The following is a 7,500-nucleotide window of genomic DNA, read 5'->3' as shown; positions in this document are numbered from 1 at the left end:
CTGTTTGGGAGGTAAGATAAGGGGGCTCCTGTGACATAAACAAAGAAAATGTTACTTTAACAAAGAAGTTTATCTATATTCACAATTCCCAACGTAAGATGTTGATATCTTTTATCAAACTTATGATAAGGTCACTCTTAACCTTGTGGCCGAAGATGTGAAAATATATTGTGTATGGACGGTAGCCTATGATCATTTGGGTGCCAGTTGTGCTAATTTGTTTCGTTTTGTTTTTATTTGTGCCTTAATGAGAGCATGAAATTTCCATAAGGTGATATAGTTTATCTGTAACCATGCTGTAATTTTCAGATTTCAAATATGCTTATCTGATGTATGTGATTTTTCTTCAGATAAACAGAAATGCTTTGTCTATATACAGGTGAGATTATGCTCGGGATAGGGCCACGAGATCAGCTGTTCGCGGCCCCAGAAGGAGCGTAATAGCAGAGTACCCTGTATCGAGCGTAATCCACACTATTCAAGGTGTTTGTGGTCACTATGCGCCAGTCTGAGTGAAAGTGATTGTTGAAGCCCGTTCCACATTTCGATTTGCTGCGTCGAACGAAAACGACTGGGGCACACGCGCAAACAGTACTGTCAAGAAGTAGATTCTAACGTCAATCTACCAGTGTTGGTGAGTGTTATGAGTGAATTATTTACGTATTTTTCTCTATATCTCGTGAGTGCAAAGTGGTAATCGAACGACAGTGGATGCGACGTACACAACTCGAGTTTTTGCTTTGAACAGAGCGCGATGTGTTTGTGATTGCTGTACTGTCTCGCTGAATATTGATCCAAAAAAAGTGTTTAGATATTGATTTCTGGGGGATCAGGAGTACCCAGGGCTGCGAAGCGTACCCAGAAAGCAGTAGATAAAAGGAGGGAAGGAGGGAATGTGGAGGTGTTACACAGAGCCCAGAGGCAAGAGGTAGCCTTCAGGAGAACTGCGTACCTCATCCTGTGATTCTTTGTTTATTTAAGGCACAGGAGCAGAGTTTCGCGACTTTTTTCGCACGGACGAAATGGATTCCTCATCTTCAAGGTCTGATGTTTGGTGGACAGGAGTAACAAAAAAATATAGGTTTGCGCACCCTAGACCTTGACAACCGCGGTAATTTGCATCTAGGATAAACAGCGAAGAACTCAGGATGTAGATTATGCAATATCGAAATCGCTATTAATGTGCTGCGGGATGTGTGATAAAGAGTGAATATATTTTGATGTGGGTTTGTGCTTCTCAAGGTTGAGACAGCGAGAGATGTGATAAAAAAAAAACATTGATTGGTACACTTTATTACCTTTCTTGGATTTATAAATGTTCTGTTATTTTTTTGGTGTTCTATTTATATACTCAGCGGGATCAAAGTTAAAAATAGACTTAAAAGGTCTCGCGGAGGAAAAAAGGGAGGAAAAAATATTAGCCACAAAATGGGGCGGGAGTTTTTGTCTGTAGGATGAGGACACACGTTAGTAAGGCTCAATTTATTTAACCTTTCTCGCTTAACCTCTTGTAAAGCGCCACCGAAGAGCATGAATATCCATAGAAGCGAAAGTAGCCCCGGCCGTGGATATATTATAATAGTAACGGGAGTGCGAAAGCAAAAAGGTCAAATGCGCCTGGTTCCCCTCTGTGACGGAGTGGTCGAATACACCCACACGCGCACATCTGTTCTTCAGCCGTACGTTATATTTCACTATTTTTCGAACTGCGTAGAATATCGTCACCTGCGCTTTATTTTATTTCCACGTTAATGAGTTTTTCTGATTGGTTTACCCACTTTTAGAGGGTGTAGACCCAGGCAGTAGCTGTTCAAGACATTTTTCTTTGCCAGGAACAAGTTGAAAATGAGAAGAGAAAAAAATGTTTCCAAAGAATACTGGTTCCAAGGTCTGTAGAGTTGCGTCATCGCGGACCGCAGCAGACAAAAGACTTCCAACCTTGCATCAAACTCGTATCGCCGATTAAAAATAAAGGAGAGAGAAAAAATTAAGCCTCCGTTAGTTACTAGGTACCCAGGAGTAGGCCTCAAGACGGACCGCGGCGTTCGGGGAAAAGTGAACGGCGGTGGAACGGCGAACAAGACATAGGGAGAATGTGAGAGGGACACAGCCTCTTCTCGCCCGAATAAAAACACGGTTGACGTAACCAGCATGATTCACGGCGCTCGCTCCTGAAGGTGCCGGAGTCAAGCACGGTCATGAAATTCAGACCCCGTGTAGGTGCGCTGAATCGTCGGCCGCTTGCACGTCGCTGCTTGCATGTTGCTGCTTGCACGGGGCGGTTCAGGAAAGTAAGGAGGAAGGTCAAGGCAGAGCGGAAGATATGATGAATTCAGTAAACCAGTAAGTCTAGATGCGGAGTTATTCAGGTAGTATCAGATGTAAAGCAACGAAGTATGGTTCATTAACGTGATTCGACTCTCGGAAGAAGCACGGGCGTTGAGGGCGTGCGCGGGCGAGCTCGACCGAACGACCCACGGCGGGGCAGCTGTCCACCCAGCGCAGGCGAGGCAAAAATAGATTGTTTTTGCGCCGTCCGCCGACCGTATCCTGAGGGGTCGCGCACCATACACCCCGGGGCGCACCTACTTCCGGGGGGGTGGGGTGGGGTGGGGGGTCATGCAAGGGGAACATGACTGAAGATGCGAGCCTCCTCTGCCATCACGGCTCATGGCACCGTGTCATCCCGACGCCCCCTGTGGCTCGACGGTGTCACTTCTGTCAAGAGGTGTCCGTTTACCTGAAACAGGAATGAGCTAACTTAATGCGCGCGAATATGGCAACAATGGTGGCGTTTGTTTTACTGTAATTACTAATATTGATATATCTTTATTATATATGTGTTTATATATTTATATTATATATATATATATATATATATATATATATATATATATGTGTGTGTGTGTGTGTGTGTGTGTGTGTGTGTGTGTGTGTGTGTGTGTGTGTGTGTATTACAAACACACACACACACACACACAGAGTGAGTGAGTTGGAGAAACGGAGAGAGAGAGAGGGGGAGGGGGAGAGGGAGAGGAGGAGAGGGTGACGTTGCTCCGCACGCACACCTGCATTTTGTAATTTCCACAACATCAGAGAATGAAATTGTTACCAAAAGGGATATGACGCAGATCCAGAAGTATACACACAGAAGCACAGCACGAATATCTTAAACAAAACTAACTTTTAAGGTCACTTGAAATTTCTTTTTCTCTCTCTCGTGAAAATACTTTGGGTACATTTATCTGCGGTGAATTAACATGCTGATATATATATGTATATATATATATATATATATATATATATATATATATATATATATATATATATATATATATATATATACATACATATGTGTGTGTGTGTGTGTGTGTGTGTGTGTGTGTGTGTGTGTGTGTGTGTGTGTGTGTGTGTGTGTGTGTGTGTGTGTGTGTGTGTGTGTATGTATAAGTAGATATGTATTATACATATATATGTACACATTTTTTGCGTGTGTGTTTGTATGTGTGCATGTTTACACGCGCATGTTTATACATCTAGATACAAACACATACATGTTTACGTATGTATGTGCGAGTATATATACACATTTTGTTTCCACTTTCGGAAATCTGAAAGGAAGCCTCGCATCTGGCTTGCAGTTCTAGCGTGACGGAGCCTCCTCCGGTGTCGCCTTCGGCTTCCGTGCATCTCTCCGCCCGCGCCTCCCGCCGTAACCCAACCCCGGGCGCCCGTTTAAGCCGGCTCGTCGTCACCTCAAGCCGCCGTGGTCTCGCAGACGGCGTGACGGCGTGACGGCTACGGGTTCCCGATTACCTGTGACGTTTTTTTTGGGGTGGGGGTGGGGGGTGGGGGGGAGGGGGGGTTGATGTTGAGATTTATTTTTTCTTTTATTTTTTTATTGTTCCTGAAGGCTTAATGGTAAGACTTTTTTATGCCTGAAATTGAGATTTTTTTTTTTGTATTTGAGGTTTGATGTTAAGATTTTTTTCTTTCTTTTTTGAGTCTTGATGCATCTTATGGCTTCCAAGGACCGGCGTCCTTGTGATGGGCGTGGCTGTGAGACATATGATAAGCATCTCGAAGGAAATGCGACAAGAGGGGGTGGATGTATCGGAGGCTGTGGCTAAGCTCAACAAATGCAATAGCTTTGGGGATGGAAGTATAGTGTAGCAAATGATAATGATACCAATAAAGTATAACGTATTGATGATTATATATTACTCTAGAAATACCGTGCAGGTACCATAAACCACGAACATGAATAGACCAGCAATACCTGATATCAGCTCAACAATGGCAATAACTTTGGGGTTGGAAGTATATGTTGTAGCAAATGATGATGATACCATTAAATTACAACGTATTGATGATAATATATCACTCTAGCACTACCGTGCAGATACCGTAAACCACCAACACGAATAAACCAACAATACCTAATACCAGCTTAACAATGGCAATAGCTATGAGGACCGAAGTATTGTTGTAGCAAACGTCCACTAATTGATGATAATTAGATATCACTCGTGAAATACCATACAGACACCATAAACCACAACCACACACCTACACATAAACCAACAATACGTGATACCAACAACCCCCACCACCACCATTACCCCCCCCCCCCCACCACCACTACCATAACCATCCCAGACAACACCACGACAAAGCCAACTGCCAACATAGCACCAAAAAGACATCGCCAACATCAAACTCGGCATAGCGTTTCCGATAACTTCTTTGTCTCCGAACCTCAGCCGTTGGTGCCAACTGGCGATCTCTCCGAAGTCATCCGAGGAAGTTTTAGGCCGAGAGAGAGAGAGAAAAAAAAAAAAAACACGTAGGCCTACTCATCAAGCATAGATTCGAGACGTCTAGCCATGAGGACGTTGAGGTTAGAAAAGAGTAGAGAATTGAGGAAACGTTGGGATTGAGGTTAAGAAGAGAAGAGGATGGGGAGATAAGAGGTGAAGTTAAGAGGAGGATGAGGAAAGAGGTGAGGTTAAAAAGAGGAGGAGGAGGAGAGAAGAGGTTAAAAAGAGGATGAGGAAAGAAGAGGTGAGGTTAAAAAGAGGAGGAGGATTAGGAGAGAAGAGGTTAAAAAGAGAATGAGGAAAGAAGAGGTGAGGTTAAGAAGAGGAGGAGAGAAGAAATGAAGTTAAGAAGAGGATGAGGAGGAGGAGAAACGTGGTGATGTTAAGGAGGAGGTGAGGTAAGGTTAAAAAGAGGATGAGGATGAAGAAGGGAGAGGGGAAGTTAAGAAGAGGATGAGGAGAGATGAGGTTAAAAAGAGGATGAGGAGAGGAGGGGTGAGGTTGACAAGAGGATGAGGTAAGGTTAAGAAGAAAATGAGGTTGATTAGAAAAGAAAACGAAGAAACAATGAATAAGATTAATAAGAGAAAAGGATGAGCAAACACGAAATGAGGTTAGGAAGAGAGAGACCGATAAGAAAAGTGATAAAGATGAAATGAGGAGAGAAAAAAATAAGGCTAAGAAGGGATGAGGAGAGAAGGAATGAGAGACAGGAGAGAATAAAGAAAACTGATAAAGATCAGAAGACGGTGAGGAAAGAATGCATGGAATTAAGAGAATTGGATGAGGAGAGGAAGACTAAATGTTAAGAAAATAATACAAAAAAATAATGAGAAAACTAAAAATACTAAGAAAGGGAGGAAAGCGAACGAGTGAAAGAGCTTAAAACGAAAATCAAGAATAGGGGAGAATGAAGAATGAAGGAATAATCCAAAGAATACGAGATTTAGATGAGAGATACACAAAAAAATGAGATAAAGAGTATTAGGGAGGAGGCTTAGGTAGGCCTTTGTGGCTATGAGAGAACAGACACTAACGAAAAACTTTAAAAAACGGTTGGAATTCCGTTTTGAGGTTAGGACTTGGTGGTTTTAGGGTGTAACATTTAAGGTCGAATTTCTCTTGAATTGTTTAGTTGTAAATGATTTCTCAAAATATTAAAATGGGAGAATATGGGTGAAGTTACTATTTTATAGGAAGAAAAACACAAAAAGGTGGTTATTAAATGCGGTAAAAAAAAATACTTGAGGTGTAATCCGATAAAATAGATAAATAAAATGAAATTTTGAATTAAAAGTATTGTTGTGCAACTAAACAAACAAACAAAACAAATATGGCGATGTGGTTTACATTCTTAGCAGAATTTCCTGCGCGACTATCAAGCAAAGCGGAAATAAACATTCAATTAAACTTTAGCGACGACGAATAAATCACCAACGCTAACTTTTTCCGCCGTTAATTGCATCGCGAAATGACTCCAAATAAGCGACGTATCACACACCTGTCAGTCATCAATCAACTCCACTGAAGTAAGTCTGTTTGTACCATTTCCGTGACGGAAAGAGAGAGAGAGAGAGAGAGAGAGAGAGAGAGAGAGAGAGAGAGAGAGAGAGAGAGAGAGAGAGAGAGAGAGAGAGAGCGAGAGTGTGTTGAGAGTGAGAAAGAGTGTGCGCGTGTGTGAGCGAGTGAGAGAGAGAGAGAGAGAGAGAGAGAGAGAGAGAGAGAGAGAGAGAGAGAGAGAGAGAGAGAGAGAGAGAGAGAGAGAGAGAGAGAGAGAGAGGGAGAGGGAGAGGGGGGGGAGTGAGGGATAGAGAGAAAGAGAGAGAGAGAGGAAAGGGAGAGGGAAGGATAGAAAGTGAGAGAGAGAGAGGAAAGGGAGAGGGAAGGATAGAGAGAAAGAGAGAGAGAGAGGAAAGGGAGAGGGAAGGATAGAGAGAAAGAGAGAGAGAGAGAGAGATGTCTGAGAATAGGAATGTCTATCAGTGTAAGCGAAACAATTATTTAGAAAAAAATGAGATGTGGCTGTGCTCTAAGGCAACCTATTATATTTTGTAGTAGTTTTGGAATGTTAACAAAAGAAATACCAAATTACTTACATAACAAAAATACTAAGAACTGTCAAGTTATCCATTTTCTCATATGAACACATTGATTCATTTATTTACTTAATCATTGTTTTCTTTATCATGAAAAGAGTATTTTCTCTCTTGAACACATTTGTTTATTCATGAAATCAAAAATTGTTTTCTTCATCATGAAAAAGAATATTTTCTCATGAACACCCTTATTTATTTATTTTACTTAATAATTGTTTTCTTTATCATGAAAAGAATATATCTTTTGAACACATTTACTTATCTATTTACTTAATGATTATTTTCTTTATCATGAAAAGAATCTCTTCTCTTTTGAACTCCCTTATTTATCTATTTACTCAATAATTGTGTTCTTTCCCATCCTCAACTGGAGCCACATTCACGGAAAGCCAAATGGCCCTTAACAAGAGAAACGAAAAATCCCGGTGACAATACTGAATAAGCTCTAAGGACTCCGGTTAAACTAATTGTCCATTCCCTCCCGAAGGACCTCTTGACTGGCCCCAGAAGACAGTCTTTCCTCTCTTTCTCTCTTATTCCCGTTTGCGCGAATACTCTAAAACACAGTCTTTTTTTCTTCCAAG

General features: G+C 41.6%; 1 protein-coding gene across 1 annotated transcript in view; it reads left to right on the top strand.

Annotated features, from left to right (window-relative positions):
• Positions 1-496: 496 nt before the first annotated feature.
• LOC113804606 (nucleolin) overlaps positions 497-7,500 on the top strand; it is a 26,980-nt gene continuing 19,976 nt past the window's right edge. Inside the window, exon 1 of the mRNA XM_027355498.2 lies at positions 497-634. The gene's annotated coding sequence lies outside the window, so the exon portion shown is untranslated. The remainder of the gene's footprint in view (positions 635-7,500) is intronic.

This window comes from Penaeus vannamei, chromosome 23 (genome assembly GCF_042767895.1).
Source record: "Penaeus vannamei isolate JL-2024 chromosome 23, ASM4276789v1, whole genome shotgun sequence".
Classification (NCBI taxonomy): domain Eukaryota; kingdom Metazoa; phylum Arthropoda; class Malacostraca; order Decapoda; family Penaeidae; genus Penaeus; species Penaeus vannamei.
Note: the sequence above shows the minus strand (reverse complement) of the source record. Positions and strands in the feature narration are given on the sequence as shown.